Genomic DNA, 20147 nt, shown 5'->3' with positions numbered 1-20147 from the left:
AATTTGTATTTTGCTTTTGTTTTCTATGCGAAGAGTAATCTTTGGATTGGAAAGGACAGAACAAAATGGCTAGTAAGAAGATGAGATGGTAAGAGAATAACTAGTTACCCTTTGTGGGTTCAAGTTACCAGGCAAAATGAATACAATGAATGAACGAACGAAAATGATAATGCATTTATTAAGCTTCTGCTATGTGGGAGGCACTGTGCTAAGTGCTAGGGATACAAAAACAGACAAAAGGGATCATCTGTATCCTCAAGAAACTAATCGTCTAATAGAAGAAAATAAGACATATTGGAGTACCTAGCTGGTGTAGTGGACAGAGTGCCAGGCCTGGAGTCAGGAAGACCTGAGTTCAAATCTGGCCTCAAACATTTATTGGCTCTGTGTCTTGGGCAAGTCACTTAACCCTGTCTACCTCAGTTTTCTCATCTGTCAAATGAGCTGAAGAAGGAAACGGCAAACCATTCCAGGATCTTTTCCAAGGGAAACCCAAATGGGTTACAAAGAGTCAGATATGACTGAAAAACAACTGAACAACAACAAAGACATCTATGAATTGTCAGGGAAGGGATTTTTGACCTGAAGAGTCACAAAAATGGTGAATTCATGTCATAACTAAAATAACTGGCATGTATAATTGCTGAGTTAGTCAATGGTCTATTAAAAAACTGTTATGGGAAGTGAGAGATTTGCCCCAGGGCTGAAGAAGGGCAGATAGTCTGATTTTCAACAAAAAAAGGGGGGGGGGGATGTTAAGAGAATGGATTCTTCAAACCATAGGCCAGTGAGCTTAGCTTCAGTTCTTAGTAAGATTCTCAACCATATTATTAAAAAATGCTATTGAACTTCCAGAAACATCTTTTTTTCTTTGATAGTTTTGAGACTGGCTGATGAAGGAATGCTATAAAAATAATTTGCCTCAATTTTTGCGCGGCATTTGGTAAAGTCTCTTATGCTCTTCTATGGTAAAGGCAGAGAGATGTGGATTAGATGATTATGTAGTTAGGTGGATGAGCAACTCACTGAATATCTGGTTCCAAAGGGTGAGCATTAATGGTTCAATGTAAATTTGGAAAGAAGACTGTAGTGGATTGCCTCAGGGATTTCTGCTTTTCCCTGTGCTATTGAATATTTTTACCAATCACTTGGATAAGGGGAAGGGAAGGGAAGAAGCATTTGTTAAGTGCCTACTGTGTTTCAGGCAGGCACTGTGAAAAGTGCTTTGCAGGTATTATCTCATATGACCTTTATAACAACTCTGGGAGGGAGGTGCTATTTTGATCCCCATTTCACAGTTGAGAAAACTGAGGGAGATGGAGTTTTGAGATATCAGCCTCAAAGTCTGCAAAACAGTCGAATATAAATGAGCTGCTAGGAAACAACCCACTCCAGCCATTTTTACCTTCTGCAAGTCCCTTTTCCTCTTAGTGGGCTACTTTCTCTCAAGCCCTCTAAGAACTATCTATGTTTCTGCCCAGATATTAAAGGGTTACTTTCTCAAAGGTTCTCATACACATTATGAGTTCTGTCCTTCTTTCAACAAATGAAAATGTCAAAATGAGAACACAGCACTGTATAAACACAATTTTATGAAACAATGTAAAAGGAAAGAACAATAAAAATGAAACAATAGAAATTGAATACTGTGAAAAGGTAATGAGCAAGCATTTACAGAGGTAGAGGGGCTATGAAAGTATAGAATGTCAGATTTTTTTCTTTCTTTTTTTTTTCCTTTGGATAGCCTTGACTAGTTTTGCAAAATGTTTTTTTCCTTTTATTTGTTATTCTTTGTTAAAATGGATAAATCTCAAGGATAGGTTGAAGGATATATTGGGGGGGAAATGGGGACATAAAAACAAAAGATCAATTTTTTAAAAGTTTAAAGAACTAAAACCATGTGGTCAATTCCTGTTTTGTCTCTTCTAACCATATTATCTTGGGTAATCAGTTAGCTTCTCAGAACCTCATTTTCCTCATCAACCACATGGAGATAATAATACTTGTGATACCCACCTCACATGCCTATTATGAGGGAAAATAAAATAATATACATGACAGTATTTTGTAACCGTAAAGCACCATGTACAGGAAAGCTATAATTATTATTTTCTCCAATCATCTCAGTCTTAGGTCACTGGGCAATCAACAAATAATAATGGTCCAGGCTTTCTGCTCTCTGATTCTCTCTGCCATCTCCTCGTCAGAATTGATTGCCAGCTCAGTCAGTCCAAGCTTCAGATGAGAATCGTCCAAGGTCTACAACCTGGACCAACAATATGAGGGTCTCACCCACTTACATTTCTTGCTGTGATGCTGAAGTTTATCAAACACAAAACTTAGAGTTCGTTAGAGTTCTCCATGCCAAATACGGCGCACTCAATTTTGTCATTTTTCCCAACTGTTTTATTATTCCCTACCTGTTGAGAGAAAAGTGATTAAGCAGTGAGCACTAGCTTTACTTGCAAGGCTCAAAGATACAGTGCATAGAAGCGGAACAGAATTTGCTCTGTCATTAGCTAATGAAGCAAACAGTGGCTCAGATATGGGAGAAAGAAGAATTGAGGTGTCTCTAGCCAACTTCTGGATAGAACCTTTCATAGGAATGTTCCCCTGGTGCTTTTCACATTGGGATGAAAGAAAATATTTTCCACGTGTTGCTTCATATGTCAAATGGGATGGTTGTATTCACTTTCCATCCTCCCTTGCCTTAAATCACAGATGCCTATCTTGGTAGGAAGTTGTAGACGCCATGCCATACTCAAGTTATCCTCCAAACTTCTAGCACTCTCAAAGTTCTGAAGATGAAATCAGAGTTAGACACAATAGTTGTCACCTGATATAATAGAATTCCCACGTAATCCACATCGTTGTGGAATGATTTTAGATAAACTATGGATCACTTCACACTTCCTAAAATGTGTCAGTGGTATCCAGTTACTGGGGAAGCAGGAAAATACAATGAAAAGACCTATGGCTTTGGAGTCAGGGAATCTGAGTTTGAATCTTGCCTCCTGTCATTTACTGCTTTTGAGAACTTAGGTAAGTCAAAACCTCTCTGGCCTTCATTTTCTTAATTTGTAAAATGAGGGTATTGGATTCCATGGCCTCACTGGTCCCTTCTAAATGTAAATCTATGATTGTATGAAAATAATTTTATCTAATGACAGCTTCAGCAGACGGCCAGTCCTACCCCTGAATAGCATCTTTATATGGGGCATCACTTATGTCTGGGGTACTGTGCTCAATGGTGCATCACAGTATTCCAAAATTCTGGGATTTCACCAGCATGGGGAACTTCTCCCCACCAAATACAGATTAAAACCCATCAGCCAATCCATAGGCATTTATTAAGAAGTTCTAATATGCATAAATTGGGTAAAGACAGAAGTGAAAACAGCCCCTGTCCCCAAGGAGCTTCCACCTATGACTTAACATGTAAGTCCTAGGAGGCTTAGTGGGATTCAGTGAATTGCCAAGGCCATAAAGCTATAAAATATCACAGAAGAGGTTTGAACCCAAGTCTGCCTGACCACAGGTCCAATACTCAATCCACTCTGCCAGCCTGGACTGGCAGGTTTAAATAGACACAGTCAGAAAGTCATATAATGTTATAGGTCACTTATAAATGAGGAAAGTCAGGCTTCAGATATCAAGTGCCTTGCACAAAGTCAAACAGCTAAGACGTTGTGGAATCAGGAAGACAACCCAGTTCTGCCTCTGAATTCGGTGCCTTTAGACAAAAGTAGGCTGCCTTTTTTTTTTCTCTTACAAAGCACACAGTAGCAATGCAGTCAACACAGATTTGTCCAATCAACTAGGATGATCTGAGAGCAAAAGTAAGCCTATGTCTACGCCTACTAGACTGTAAGCTTCTTGAGGGAAGTTTTATTGTTTTGTTTTTAATCTAACCTTTGTATCTTCCTTGGTGTTTAGAATGGTATTCTGCAAGCAGGAGGCATTTGATAAATATTTGTCATATTAGGTTATTGCTGCATTATAACACATAATATGTATTTAGTTTGGCATTGGAGGAGTCAGCAAGTAACATATTTTGTAACTGGGGAAAAAATAGGGAGAAAAAGAAAGGGGGAGAGAGAAAGGGAAAGAGGGAAAAGAGCAAAAGGGAAAGAGAGAAAAGGAAACAGAAAGAGAAAGGGAAAGAGGAAAAGAGACTTAAGGGGAAAGAGAGAGAAGGAAAAAAAGGAAAAAGAAAAAGGCAAAGGGAGAGAAAAAGGGGAAAAGGAAAATAGAAAGGAAAATGGAAAGAGAGAAAGGAAAAGGGAAAGAGAGAAAGGAAAAAGTAAAGAAAGTAAGGGAAAGGGAAAGAATAAAGAAAGGGAAAGAGAGAGAAAGAAAAAAGAGAGAGAGAAAGGAAAAGATCAAGTAAAAAGGAAAGAAAGAGAAAGGAAAAGAGGGAGGGAAAGTAAAAGAGAGAAAGGGAAAGGAAACTGCAGAAGTAAAAGTGAAAGTGAAAGAGAGAAAGGAAAAGGGGAAAAGAAAGTTAAAGGGAAAGAGAAAGGAAAGGGGAAAGAGAGCGATAAAGGGAGGGGAAAGGAAGGGAAAAGGAAGGAAAAGGAAGACTCAATAAGGATTTAACACCTGTTTTCAATATTTGAAGGACTGATATGTGGAAGAGGGATTGGATTTCTTCCACTTGACCCCAGAGGGCATACCTAGGACATTCAAAAGAAGCCATTTTAGCCTCGGTGTCAGGGAATAAAGTTATAACAATTGGCACTATCCCGAAGTAGCCTAGATTGCCTCAAAAGGTGGTGGATTTTCTCTCAATGGAGGTCTTCAATCAGAGAATCTTTGTTGGATATAAAGCAGTGAAGATTATTTTTCAAGTATGGAATAGATTGCATGTTCACTGAAGTCCCTTCTAACTCCAAACTCCAGTCATTTTGTGATTCTCTAAGGAAGAGAATTGTTGCTTCTCATCTTCATGGAAGGCTTTGTAAAGGAAGTGAAATTGACTTTTGAAAAAGCCACTGGAAAATATTCAGTAAATAGGATCACAGGGTCATAGATCTAGAGCTTAGAGGCCATTTAGTCCATTCTCCTCATTTTAAAGACGAAAAAAAAAATTAGGCCCGGAGGTAAAGTGACTTGCCTAAGACCATACAAGCTGAGATTTGAAATTAGGTCCTCTAAATTCAAGATCGGTCTCTTTACATTTTATCACACTGCTTCCAAAGGAGAGGAGTCTAGATCTGAAGTGATAAATACACAAAAGCACAGAACTGAAGGGGAGGGGAACAGAGACTGGATTTTTCTTCCTGATTTTATAGGGACAAACTTAGATAGAGTACTACTAAGGGTACTATGGGAACAGCTGATGGAATAAGCCAGAACCACAGGCTATGATATAGGTCAGAAGACCTGGAAGAAGGTCTTGGCCACATACCATGAGAAAGTCAGCCTTAATGCGCTCATAACACTACCAAAGCTATTTTTATTGGCCACAAATAATACCACCCACATTTGGAGGGACTGAAATATGGATATCTTCTTAAACTCTGGGTCTCATTCTCCCTTCCAGCTAATGTTTTCCAAACTTCATATTGTGAATAGAAGAAAGCATACTTAGTAAAAGTCCTCCATCTTGGGACAGCCAACCTTAATGGCATGAAAGTCCATACCAGCAGACTTGCCTTGTTTCTCGCGAAGTTTATCTTGCTTCTAGTTGATCTGAATTGCCTGAAATCTCTTTGTTCCTCAGCCACTATTTGAGCCTGTTTGGCTTCATTTTTCGTGTGCTGGGAGCCCCAGGTATTCGACACACTTGTACAAACCTGAATAAACAAATTAAAGGCTTGCAAGTCAAAGTTAATGTCTTGGACAAGCCGAGCATTTCAGAATTCACGGCCAATCGTGTATGAATGATCTACCTCCTGGAATGCAGCCCTACCACTTTTCCCATAATATTAATCCAAAATGGTCTTGCTGTGCACCCACAGTCCTGCTAGCCAAACCAATGGAATGTGCATCATCTGTGCTCACCTTGGAATCGTTTACGCTGTTTCTTCACTATTCAGAGGAAGATATTTTTCTCTTTGAAATCAAATTTTCTAAGAGATTAAATCTCTGAATTTCAAATCATAAACTGTTGCTAATTGCATGGCCTCCTGAAATAGGACTCGGGAGCCAAATCTACATAGAGTGTCTATTAGCCTGGAGGAAAAAATAAACAAATATCAAGTAATCAAGTGCTTTTTTTAGTTTACAAGGTTAGCAAACAACAGATCAACTATATTGTAAAAACTGAATCAACCGATTATTTCGCCATTTCTGAGCAGTATCTAGATCTGTGATTATGCCAGTATAGGGAAATTCTGGTGTTGAAACTTCTTCACCTGAAACAAATCAAGGCGTCCATAAGTTATGGCCTCAGAGAGTAGCCTGGGCACTTCACACTGAGAGGTACAGTGACTTGCTAGGGTCACACATCTATTTTAAGTCCAGGTATTACTGACTTCAACCACTCTTCCATGCTGTCTCATGTAACATAACCACAGTCAAACACGCTGTACGTTGATCTCAACCTCATGAAGTCATCGGTCCTCTATTAAAATGAAAGACCAGCAGCAATATAATCACAGAGCAAATCATTGCAGAAATCTGCTGAACGGTGCCAACTCAATGTCATTCTACTTGTGATTCAAATATGCACACAGGTACCCACATTCATATGTGCATAAGCTGATTTCAAAGGGCTCAGAGGAAAGTGAGGGTAGGAATGCTTAGAGTAAAAAAAATGCTATAGAGAACAGCACAGGAGGGCTGGGAGATTCTCAAGAATGAAATTGTGAAGACAGAAAATGAAACAATTCCAATTATGGTGGTAATGAAGGTATGAGGGATGAGGGGCTACCTGAGGCAGAGTGTCAGAGAAGGAAAGGGGGAGTAGTCAAGAGAGGTTGCAGAGGTGAAACTGACAGCCTTGGCAACAGCTTGGATATGGGGGAGGGAGGCGGGGTGAGAGATAGTGACGGGTCCAGGATGACTCCTACATTGTGAGTCTGAGGGACTGGGGGGATGGTGCTGCCCTCTCAAGTGAAAAGGAAAATGAGGGATGGTTTAGAGGAAAGATAATGAGTGCTGAGTGTTAGACATCTACTGGAAGTCCAGTTTAAGATGTCTGAAAGGCAGCTGGAGGCAATCCAAAGAGGCATTCATCTGGAGTATTGTGTTCAGTTTTAGGCACCATCATGTAAGATGTCCATTGATAAGCTGGTGAGTGTCAAAGGAGGGATGATCCAGTATGCTGAAAACACTTGAGTCTATGTCATATTAGAGTCATTTGAGGGAACTTGGCATGTCTAATCTGGAGAAGAGAACAGCAAGGATTGACATTATAGCCATCATCAAATATTTTTAGGGCTATCATATGGAGTAAGGATTATATTTGTTCTGTTTGACCCCAGAAGGCAGAATCAACATCAGTGAAAGTTGCAAGGGGGTAAAGGAGAGGGTGAAGGAGGGAAAAGAATAAATATTTACTAAGTGCCTGCTTATTCAGGCCAGACACTGTGCTAAAAGTTTTACATACATCATCTCATTTGATCCTCACAACAACGTGGGAGGTGGGTGCTTTTACAATACCAATTTTATATTTGAGAAAATTGAGGCAAACAGAGATTAGGTGACTTGTCCAGTATTGTCAACTAGGAATTGACCAAAGTTGCATTTGAATTCAGGTCTTCCCAACTCTAGACCCAGAACTCTGTCCACTGTACCTTTTAATAGCTAATCTGGGCTGGACAACAAGAAAATCTTCCTAACAATTAAAGTCATTCAAGAGTGGAATGATTTGCCTTGAAAGGTGGTGAGTACTCATTCTTTGGATATGTTATAGTGGGAATCCTTTCCCCATTTGGGTTGGACTACTTGGCCACTGGGGCCCTTTCCAACTCCCAAATCCTGATTCTGTACTTTTGTGAATCCAAGTTCCATGTTCATTCCCTGGGATCACACTGCCGAGTGGGCTCTAAGAGTCCTTCTAGCTCTTAGCATCAGATAGAAACTCATTTTCCGGGCTGCACTTACTTTGGAATTCTTTGATTTCCCCACCATGGCTGGGTACCTCCCTCCTCAAACACCACCTCCAACTTTTCAGCTTTTGTGTGGATATTGTCTTCCCCCATTAGACTGTAAGCTCCTTGATGGCAGACACTGAATCCTTGGTGATTAATACGGTACCTAGCACTTAATAAACATCTATGGATGCAGCATGTTGAAGCCCAAATTTAAAGGTTAAGCAAAAAGCAAAAACAAAAACTGATTTGCTTCAATACAAATGTGGATATATCTGGTAACCAATAACTACGTAGATGTCTCGGGAACAATAGCAGCGCCTATTTAGACCATGTCTTGTATTATGGGAAAAACAATGTCTCTTAACTATGGAGCACCAACTTAGGTCAATTTTTTTTTAACAGTTTCCTGATCATCCAGTCCAGTTCTCAGAATCAAACAACACTCTTCTAGCTTTACTGGGTGACAAAAAACAAAAACAAAAAACCTCAAGGAGAACCCTTCTCTATTTTCATTTTCATGAGTAAATCTCTCCCACCAAACTTTGCTAAACCAGAGACACAAGAATTTCATGAGGAATGGGGAATTGGGCTTCTGAAACTTCCCCATTGTATTTTGAGGTCAAATGCCCCTTTGAGGAAGCAAAGAGGGTGACCTTGCTGAAACATATTACTTTTCTGCAGCTTCCAAATTTCTGTCAAATCCCTCCTAGCTCTTTATTTCTTCTACTTACCTCCTTGCATTTCTGCTGTTGGTGGCACCGTGAGAGCCTCAGTCAGTGAAAGTCAGGATGAGAATAATTAGATTCCATTTGAATTTCAGAGAAGGAGTGATTACATTTGAACCTAAATCTTGTTGGAGATGGGTAGGTGTATTGTATTTCACAGGGGAAAATGTCTACTTGAGGATTTGGGGGATATAATCACTGTGTTCAAGATCCCAGGGCCTTTCAAGAAACAATAAAATGCTATCTTGGGGGGAAATACAGTAATAAGAGCGCCAAGGCGGGCTTTTCATGCAGATATTTATGCTCCCTATATATGTACAAACTAAGTTTATTATTTCTTTTCCCCACACACATACATTTGCAGCCGCCAAGAGAAAGAAAAATACCGGGGGAACAGGGGAATATGACAGACAGGCTTGGCTCTCTCTTCTTGATGTGAAGAGGAAGTGGGTTACCAGTTCATAGATTTTGGGTGGGAAGGGACTCCCAAGGTCACTTATTCTGAATTCCTCATTTTACAGATGAGGCTATAGACTGTTAAATGACTTGCCCAAGGTCACACAGTATTAGAAGTAGAATTGGAACTCAGCTCTTCTAACTCCAGATCCAGTATCTTTCTATTTTATCATCCCATAAGGCCAATGTCTACCCTTGAGTGATAGGGAGGGAAAGTATGGGGCAGCATGAGTGAGCAGTGTTTTCTCCATGACTCCATTATAAGGAAACAACAGTTACAACAATTTATTTCCATTTTCTCTGGAAGGAAACCAGAAGAGCCATAACCAAGATGAGGCAATCATGGCTTTGCCCAGGGTGCCAAATTTAGAGGGTACTGACAGCTCTTATCTGCTATCAGCAGGTAGAAACAACTGGGTTTAGTGCCTTGTTATCAAGAACGGTTAAAACAGGGAGCTACCAGATGGAATGCTTCCCCAACACTGTAACACTGTACTGCACAGCAGGCCAGCTCCTCCCTGGCTGAGTATCACCGTTTTCTTGTTCCTTTCCCTGAAGATGATATCCCCAGCAGTAGCCTTGCAGTATTCCAGGATCCTTTTCTCCACCCCCTAGGGAATGACCTAGAATCTCTTTTCAGAGGCAAGCAGCCCTAAAGTTCTTCTTCTTTACAAGTGAATTATCTGAAAAGTTGATTTGTTACCCCAGACACAAGAATTACTAGTTCTAGCTCTGAGGGACAGGCGGTAGGATGGACCCACAGAGGAATTCCCATACTTCAACTGTCTGCTGCTCCACATGGGGCTGGATTCTTTCTTGGGGATGGGAGTGAGACATCTCCCATTGGATCAAAGTGTGTGAAGCCAGTTCTTAGAGTCCTACCACCCTTCCTCATGAGTATGTGCATGTGTGTCTGTGCACAGATATGACCGAGAGACCTTTCTTTGTAAAAATGAGGGAATATGAGTTGGAAGTATGTATATATTGTAAGATTTTTGACATACTCGTTTTTTCTTTTTTTTTCTCTTTTTTTTGACATAGTTTTTCTAAACTGTTCTGTTTTCTCTTTTTTTATTATTTGATATAAGATATGGCTCTTGGAGACGGGGAAAGGACACACTGGGAAACGTAGGTGATTTGAAAACATATCAATAGAACGCATTTTTGAAAATAAAGGGATGGAGGAGGCAGGGGGCAGATTACAGCAAACCAGCTTTCCTTGCCTAGTTCAATTGACGGGAGCCCTATCCCTTTAATTCAGCATTTCCCCAAATGGCACAACTAAAATTGACATTAGGATGTGAATTCAAAAGTCAAAGCAGCATTACAAGCCGGGGCTCCACATCAGTGCCGAGTGACAATCAGCACCATTCCCAGTGTGAACTGGTAGCAAGTGCTAATTAAAATGATAAGCTAGAGAGAACATGCATTAAAAAAAGAAGCAGTCCCTAACCGATAATTCGGGGGATAAATCATACTTGATTTACTAACACACTGAAGTGTCCAGGAACTATGATCTACAAATGCCTTGAATATGGTGCTAATCAATCTGCAGAACAATAATCAAGGAGGCATGTAATTAGAACACGACCACTGTAACGAGGAGCAGCACGGAACACTGTCTCACCTTGAGGTAGGGCAGGCCAACCTGCTCTCAAAGTACCGACGGAGCCCAAGGAATTTGTTTGAAACACACACACACACACCACACACACACACACACACACACACACACACACACACACACACACACACTACTGCGTATAATTATATAATTCCCTCACTCTGAAAATATCCTTGTAAAGAATTTCATTCATCCTATCTTCCTTTCTTCCTTTCCCTTTTTGCCCTCCTTGCCTTCTTTTCTTCCTTCATTCCTTCTTTCCTTCTTTTCTTCCTTTCACCTGTCAAGTGCCCACTATGTGCAAGGCTCTGCCCTAGACACTAAGAGACCTACAAAGAAACAGTGTGGAACACCAATGTCATGGTCTGACTCCACCCTCGGGCTCAGGAGATATGGGATCACATCTTACATCAAACCGTTGGTATCAATGTGAGCAACGTCACCTCAGGGGGTCAGAGCTTCCTCATCAGTAAAATGTGCATCGTGTTGCTTGGACTATAAACCCCAACCTTATAATTGTCTGAGCAAAGAACCATGCGATTGTAAGCCTATGCTGGAAGGAGCCACCCTTCTCCCACAAGAAGGTTGCATTTGGGTGCTTTCATTCTTTGATCTTTGGTAGATCAAAAGTTGGCAGCTATTAAATGGATTTTTACTCTGAGACATAGCAGCTCAGGCTTCCTACTTGCTAGCTCACTCTTAGCCACAGGAAGCACTGGAGCACCTGGCCCCACATGGCTTTAGATTTCACCACAGCTATCACTGCCCACTCAGGAGTTCAGAGCTCTCTTATTGCCTGAGAGAAGAGAGTGAGCTTCAATCCCCTTAAAATGGAAGGAAAGGGGGAGGGGGAAGCCACTATAACACTAAGTCCATAGTTTATTTGTTTATAGAAATGAAGAGGCATATGACGTTGATTCAGGATCAGGTAACCTTCACTAGAAATTAAAGATAAGTTGCCCATAAGAGGATTGGGCTTGGTGATTCATGCAGATTGTTCACGGAAGTGTTTAATATTGTGCAAATCATCTTACAAGTGCCTAGCAAAACATGCCCTGGTGGCTAGGGCTGAAGACCAGGAATAAACTAAGCCAATACCCCATCCTCAAGATATGTTGAGAATTCAATAAATAAACTCTTTTGGATCCAGGACATGATAGCAATCAGAACTGCTGCTCCAAATCACCTGTAAATAACATTGATCCAGGATCATTTAAAAGCAATATTTTTCATATGTATTGCCATACCAAATATTCATGGTCTCCAAGCTACATGGAAACCACAATAGCGACAGTAAACTTTTAAAATTTAGAGACCTAGTCAAAGAAATCAAAGTCATGCTGGAAAAAGATGAGGTTCTTATTATCCCCACTGTCTCATCTGCTATTGTGGCAGTTGATTGAGTGCTGGGCTTGGAGTCAAGAAGACAAGAGTTCAAATCTTGGCTCTGTGACCCTGGGCTAGTCTTTTCAGATCTTCAGTTTCCTTATCTTTAAAAATGTGGGAGAATTATAACCCTATAGAGTTATTGCGAGGATCAAATTAAATGGTATGTGCAAAGTGTCTAGTACATTACTAGTAGGTACTCAATAAATAAATGCCAGTAGTACTAGTAGGTACTTAATAAGCGCTTAATTTCTTGCTACAGGAGTTGCTTTCATCCTAGGAATATACACCAAATGAACCAAATTTTATTCAATTATAAAATGCAGTTATTTTATTCACCTTTGCAATAGTTCACAGAGCACTAAATTTAAAAGAAAAGGATAGTGACTTGTTCCAAGACCTTTCCTGCTGAACTCCATTGCATTGTGACTATTAAAAATGCCACCATTCAGGTTCACAGCCTTAATGCCATTCTTGATTCCTTACTTTCTCTCCCCCCACATATCCAATACTTCATTAAATCTTGTCATTTCTTCCTTTATAACATCCCTTTTACAAGCCTCCTTCTCTCTATTCACATAGTCACCCCCACCCCCCACCCCCCACCCCGTGTAGGTCCCCATCACTTCCTACCTGGTCTATTACAATAGCTTGCTGGTTAGTCTCCCTGCCTCAAGTTTCTCTGCACTTCAATCTATCCTTCCCTCAGGCGTCAAAGTGATTTTCCTAAAGCACAGGTTTGACCGTGTTATTCCTATACTCAATAAACACTAGTGGTTCTTCTTAACCTGACCTCTCCTTATCTTTCCCATACTTAGACTTCTCCTCTCCACACTCTTCATAGTGCAGGATGAGCATCACTTATGGATGCTCCATCTCTCATTCTGATGCCTTAGCATTAACTCTGTCCCATATATGGAACGCTCTTTTTTCCTCATCAATCACTCCTGGGATCTCCGGTGTCCTTCAGGACTCAGTTCACATATTTTCAGTGGGAGACCTTTCCTAGTCCCCCCTTCTTTTGGTGCCTTCCCCTCTAAGGTACTTTGCATTTGATTTGGGTAGTCTGGTAAATTGCTACTCATATATGTACATATTCTTCCCCCTCTAACTTTTTAAGGTTAGAGGCTCTCTAATAGGATCTAGTGAAGGCAGAATCCATTTTGCTTTTGTCTTTATATCCCCACCCAGCACTTAGCACAGTTTAAGACCCACCAAAAAAAAAAAAGGTTCTTAATAGATGTTTGATTGATTGAGACTCCTACTTCTCCAACTGCCCTCTGGACAGTGCTACCTGGATGTTTCACTGACACACTACACTCAATGCATCCCAAACTGAACTTACCATCTTTCTTCTGTATTTCCATTGCTGTTGCTACCATCCTCTGTTACCTTGGCTTGAAACCTTGGAGTCATCTTTGATTCTGCCTCTTCCTTATACATTCCCCAAGCCCCTAGCACCAATCAGATATAAACTCCTGTGCAATCTTCCTTCACAATATTTCTTGTTAACTGATTTTTTTCTCTCTGTCATGCTGCCACCACACACCTGGGCTTCAGGTGAGTTCATGTGAGTTCAAGTTCCCATCACCCTTCACCTGAATTTTTAAGTTATGCTTCTAACTGATTTTACTGCCTCCAGTATCTTCTCTCCACAATTCATCCTTTAAATGGTTGTCAAAATAATTTTCCTAAAGCACAAGTATGATCACGTCATTCCTCAGTCTCTCAGGCCTTTAGTGGTTCCCTTATTGCCTCTAGGATAAAATACAAACGTGCTAGCTTAGCATTTAAGACACTACACAATCTGGTTTCAATCTACTTTTCCAATCTTATTTCACAACATTCACCTTCACACAAAGTTCCAGACAGACCAGATTAGTAGCTGCCCCCCCTCAACTCAACATTCCCTCTCTTACCTCTAATGTATTTGCCCAACCTATCCATGTGTCTAGAATGCACTCCTTCCTTTTCTTGGACTTTTAGGATCATTAGTTTCATTCAAAGGTTGGATCAGACATCACCTCCTCCATGTTACATGCTCCAATCCCCACAGCCAAAAGTGCCTTTCTTCCCTTTCTCAAATTTTTCTACATCACATTGTCTAGACCTCTCCTTTGTCCCTACTAGCACATACAAAGATGGGGGGAGGGGGAACGAAGGAAGGAAAAAGAGAAAAACGAAACAATTCATGATCTCGGGGATTTTACATTCTATTAGGGGAGACAATGTGTGTATATAACATATCATTGGTTCCTTTGTATAGGACTTGCCAAAATTCCCTCTGCTTCCACTCCCAAGAAAGGATGGGAACATGGGTTATGGGATAAGTTCTCCATTTCCCACATGGAGTGTTTTGTTGATTAAGATTACAGAAATGGAGTTGGAAGAGTCCTCATGAAGACTCTCATTTTACAGATGAGGAAATGAAGGCCCAGAAAAGTTAAGCAAGATTAGAGGACAAGGGTAAAAGATGTAGCTGAGCTGAGACACCTACAAGAATCAGGCAGCAATTTTAAGTACCTAGGATACTAGGAATCCTTTATCTAATCTGCTGTCCCACGGAAGCCATGGGTAATTTCCTATGAGATGATCAGCATTCTGATCTAATGCCCAATGATTCCAGCCATAGCTGCCTCTTGGATTCAGTTCAAGCAACCTGAAACACTTAAAAAGTGTTAAGTTAATAAGAATGTTTACAACTGACATTTATGTAGAGCTTTATGGTTTGGAAAGCACTTTTTTTTTTACAGGATCTCATTTGATCTCCATAATAACATTGTGAAGTGCTTTCATTATACCAATTTAACAGATGGAGAAACTGAGACTCAAGGAAGTTACTTCAATCAGTTGGTCAGCAACAAGCATTTATTAAGTGCTTACTTATTAAGTCCTAAGCACTAGGGATATAAAGACAAAACAAACCACCACCACCAATAAATCCCTCTCCTCAAAGTGCTGCACTCTAACAGAAATATAAGTAACTAGGTAAATACAAGGTAACATTGGAGTTTTTGGAAGGTAATAGGTCTCCTGCAGAAGATAACATTTGAGCTGAGACTGGAAGGAAGCCAGGAAAACTAAGAGGTAGAGAAGGGGTAATGCACAAATTCTATCACTGGGGCATAGCTGATACAAAAATGCAGTCTAGTGTCATTTTTGAAGAACAGCAAGCCCAGTATTGTGAGATCATAGAATATATGCAGACGACCTGCATCTCAATAGGGGCTAGCATTATCAGACCCACCCTTTAGAAAAATCACTTTCCCAGCTGAGCAGAGGATGGATTGGAGTGGAAAGAGTCTTGTTCAGGACCACACAGCTTGCAAGTGTCTGAGGCAGAATTCAAACTCAGGTGCTCCAGCTTTAAAATTGTGCATTTTATCCATTTATGCTTTCATGTTATATCTCAAAGGAACCAGTTATCATTAGATCATCCTTTCCTTTGGTGAGACATTTCAGAAGACCCATTAGAAATGGCTCATTCCGGACCATGCCTTTAATGCGTGCCCACACGGTGTGGTTTGGTTTGCAGGGTTTAAAAGCAGTACATATGATGAAATAAAATACACTAGGTCCAAATATCAAGCTTCATTTCCCAACTATGCTACCTTCTATCTGGACAAAAGTAAAAATACGTTCACCAGGGGGATATTGAGGTAGGTGCTAAAATAATTGTGGCTATTATTGTTTTGGCCACATACTCTTCCGATGGTGAATCTCCACATTTAATACATCCTAAATGGGACTTCACCTCTCATTTTTATCATCTGTAAAACCAGAAGGGTGAACTAGGTGATTTAAAAAATCCCTTTCAGCTTTAACATTCCGTGATTTCATCCTTGAGGCTTCAGTGAGATTCACCCAGATATAGATATAGATATGAATCTCACTGGAGCTTCAAGGCTTCAATATCTGCAGATACATGGATATGGATATAATTAACTCCAATGACATTATTAAACTGGCAATCTAAGTAAGACAGCACAGGTCTGTGAATTGTATTCAGTCTCTTACTTCATTTCATCAGAGTTATTAATAAAAAGACATGTAAGTTCACACAAAAAAATTCCTTCCTTTGATTTCATTTTCTTAATTTTAAGCACTGTTCAACCACCAAAAAATGATGGTGCCCTCTGACAGAGGGTACTGAAACCTATCAATCAATAAGGCAGCATTCACTGAGTACATACTATGTGCCATGCTCTATGCTATACAACCGGAATACAAAAGATCAAAGTTGCCCTCTAGATGACACCAACCACAAATCATCAATGTAGTTTAGTGTTAGTGAAAAGCTCAATTTAATTCAACATTTATTCAACATCTATTCCATAAAAGGCATTGAGCTAGTCCCAGGTAAACAAAGTCAAATTGAAACAGTTCCTGCCCTCATTGAGCCTCCATTCTATAGAGCACTAGGAGGCAGGACAACTGGATTTAATCCTAGCCAACTGGATGACCTTTGGTAAGTCCCTTAACTTTTGTGAGCCTCGATCTCCTCTTCTTTAAAATGAGAGTCCTGGACTAGCTGATCTTTGGAATTCCCTTCCAGCTGTAAGGCTTCATGTTTCTCTAAAACTATAAGCTTGATAAATGGCAATGGTGTAAGTAAAAGGTTGAAGACCCCAGAGAAACCTTATTAGAAGATGAGGAGCAGTCTATGGCCAATATTCAGGGGGAAAAATGCTTAGAGCACATTTAATTACCCTAATTACACAGTGCCCTTGCAGCAGATTATTAATGGAGGATGACAAAGAGATGTTACTTAGACCATGAAAAAGTGGCCAAAGTGCCTTCAAATGAACTTGGAAAAATTCCAAGACTTCACATTAGTTACATAGTATTTTTGGAATAATACACTAGTGATAAGCACTAAATTGAGATGCCGACCAAGAAATACCATGCATAAACATTGCAAGCTATGGAGGCTGGGCACGGAGATGTCATTTTTGCATCGACTCACTGACAAAAGAACTATGATGAGCCTCTGAGAAATATTCTCATACCAGACAATCTGCATCACGATCGGACCTGTCATGAAGCAATCTGCACACTCACTCCTTCTTCCCTGGCCACTCATTCTCCAGCTGTAATGCAAGGAGACACTGTCAAGACTACTGTGGGTACTCCTAGCACTCCACTGCTGACTGGCTGGCTCCAAGCAGTCACAAAGCTTTCTGGCCAGCAAGCATTCAGACTGACTTCATCAGGCTCTCCAGTCTGATGACCTGTGCCCCGTATGCCAGTAACTTCCAAATAAAGGACTGAGGTTAATGCAATGGCACCATGGAAAAAGGAAATGTTTTGGATCCAGGATAACAGCTTGTTATCTTGTTCTCAGAATGGTCGTAATGATAAAACATTAAGAAGAGCATTGCCTTTAGAATAAAAATATTAATAACAAGGAAAATGGGTAGACTTTTTCATGAGTTAAGTTTGAGGAAAATTTTCAGGTTTTGAATCTGAGGTAGCTAACTGCAGCAAATCTCATGCTCAACTGAAATGTTAAACAAAAGGCTTCATGCCCAAAGTAAATTTTCCTAGATGTAAAAAACCATTACCGAGTTTTAAAAGTTTGAAGGAGGGAATCTGAACGGTATTCTAACAAAAATTGCTTTTCATTTGCGAAAGTAGATCCAATCATTTGAAAAAGCCCACAAACCACTGCTGAAATAACCCATTTTTCCGACGCTGAGTTCACAATGTTCAAAAGCTTTCTGGTTTTGGTCCTTACATATTTTAATTGCAATTTTGCCCTATACAGACACACAATAAATGTTTTATGAAAACTATAACATTAGAGAAAACTATCTTTCAATTCCATTTGGAGTACATAATACTCAATTGGTCTAAGCATCAGGGTTGACAATACATATTCAAATCATCCATCAGAAAAATTTTCTACATTTTCAAATGTGGGGTACAACTGTTTATGAGATGAAGACCCTTCTTCATGTAACAGAGGGAGTAATAATACAAAGGCATCATAAACCAATTTAAGCTGGGGGGTGTTGCAGAGAATACAAAATAAACCAAGCTTAATTTTTTTCCCCTTTTAACCAGGACAGCCTTCTAAGTTGAATTATGGAGATACTAGCAGGACAACACTTATTATTTTCCCAACAATACTGACTGCCCTGGGATAAACTATAACAGACATAATGGCGTGATGGATTCCAAGATATGAGGTTTACCTTTTTACATAAAGACTACTAGATGGATCAAATTGCAAATGGGATGCCAACTGGAATTCAATCAATAATGAAACATAGCCAGCATGTCAACAATTTTGTTCTTAAGAAGCTCTTCCTGGATAGAACTTAGGAGAAATTCATTAAAATCAAGTATTATTTGAGTGCTGTCTACGCTGACCTCCCCCAACTTTTATAAATGTGGATACAGTGTTCTTGCTTGTTATGATTAAAACATGCAGATTTTTTTTTTGCTACCATTCTACACCAGTGTGTCCTTAGTTACTAGAGGTCACAGGGACATTTTGAAGAAAGTGGACTGTGTAACTTAAAGCATTTAAATAGGAATTATTATTTTTATTCTTACAGGCAGTACTAAATTCCATCTAAGAGGCAGCAAAATCAACTAGTTTAGTAACTTTTCATGACATGCTCTAAATTGACTTAACGGGGGAAAACATATTGCCAATTGAATAATCAAAACTGCTTGCAAAACTTTTCCTTTCTTGTAGTTCTCTAATTTATTACTGAACCAGTTTGACCCTGGTTAGCTTTAGAGAGCTGATAGAAAACAGTATGACATTGTGATAGCTCCAGGCTATGAAAGTAAAAGAAAAACAAAACACATTTTAAAAGAATAAAAATGTTTGACCATGTAATTATATGACCTTTGTTAACTATTAAAAAAGAAAAAAACAGCAGAAAATCTACAAATGAAACTGACATAGGAAAAAAAATACTCATTGTTTTGGGAAAAGGAAATTCCATTAAATCTAAACACGAACACTAAATACAAAATGATTCTTCAGATTTTTTTGTGTCTAATTCTTTTGAGTCATTGATGTAATTAACAATAACACAATTTCCCTTTTTATATAATTCCATCTTAATATTTAATATACTCATTTAAAATATTCCAGCATATATGAATGCCTACCAAGATATATCCACATGTAGATATATATAGATATATATGCATATGTACCTATTTCACATTCTCTCATTTGGGGAATAGGTTTGTGTGGGGGGGCAGACCCTTTATTTCAATGGTATAGAGAATTCTATGATGAAACTACCTCTAGTAGTATAGATGAGGAACTGTAATACATTGTACAGTCTTAAAAAGTTGCATGGGGCTCTGAGAGGTTGGGATTGGTCCAACGTCAGATAGAGCATGTGTCAAAGGCAGTACTTGAACCCAAGTCTTCCTGACTTTTGCTATCTAATATGCCACATTGCCTGTCACACCTCATTTACTCTTTTTAAATGCCTAAGGCAGATCCCATACAGATATAATTGGTTTCTAAGTTAGTGGAAGGACTAAAGAGAATCATTTAGTTTGAGAGGAATTCAGTCTAAATGCTCACAGTGTTAGTCAGGAAAAACCTTTATTGCTGAGATTCAATTATATAATTGTTGAACTTGTGAATGACATTGTTTCCATCACAGCAAAACCGCACCCACAGAGTGCTGAGACTTTAAAAGTTTGTTTTAAGAATTCCTCCTCTCCATTGTTGATAATTTTATATTTTAAGAATGACAATTACAGGCAGCCAAATGCAGAGTCTGTAACCTTTCATCTTTTTAGTATTGGTGCTGAGTCCAGTTTAAAAAAAAAAACCCAAACCCAAACAAAAAACAAACAGCAGTTATGTAAATGCAAGTGCAGCTAGTAATTTTTCCAAATAGAGCTGATCTGAGTCATTTTAGTGATGAGTAG

The sequence above is a fragment of the Phascolarctos cinereus genome, unplaced genomic scaffold (genome assembly GCF_003287225.1).
Source record: "Phascolarctos cinereus isolate Bilbo 61053 unplaced genomic scaffold, phaCin_HiC Scaffold_5;HRSCAF=322, whole genome shotgun sequence".
NCBI classification, from domain to species: domain Eukaryota; kingdom Metazoa; phylum Chordata; class Mammalia; order Diprotodontia; family Phascolarctidae; genus Phascolarctos; species Phascolarctos cinereus.
Note: the sequence above shows the minus strand (reverse complement) of the source record.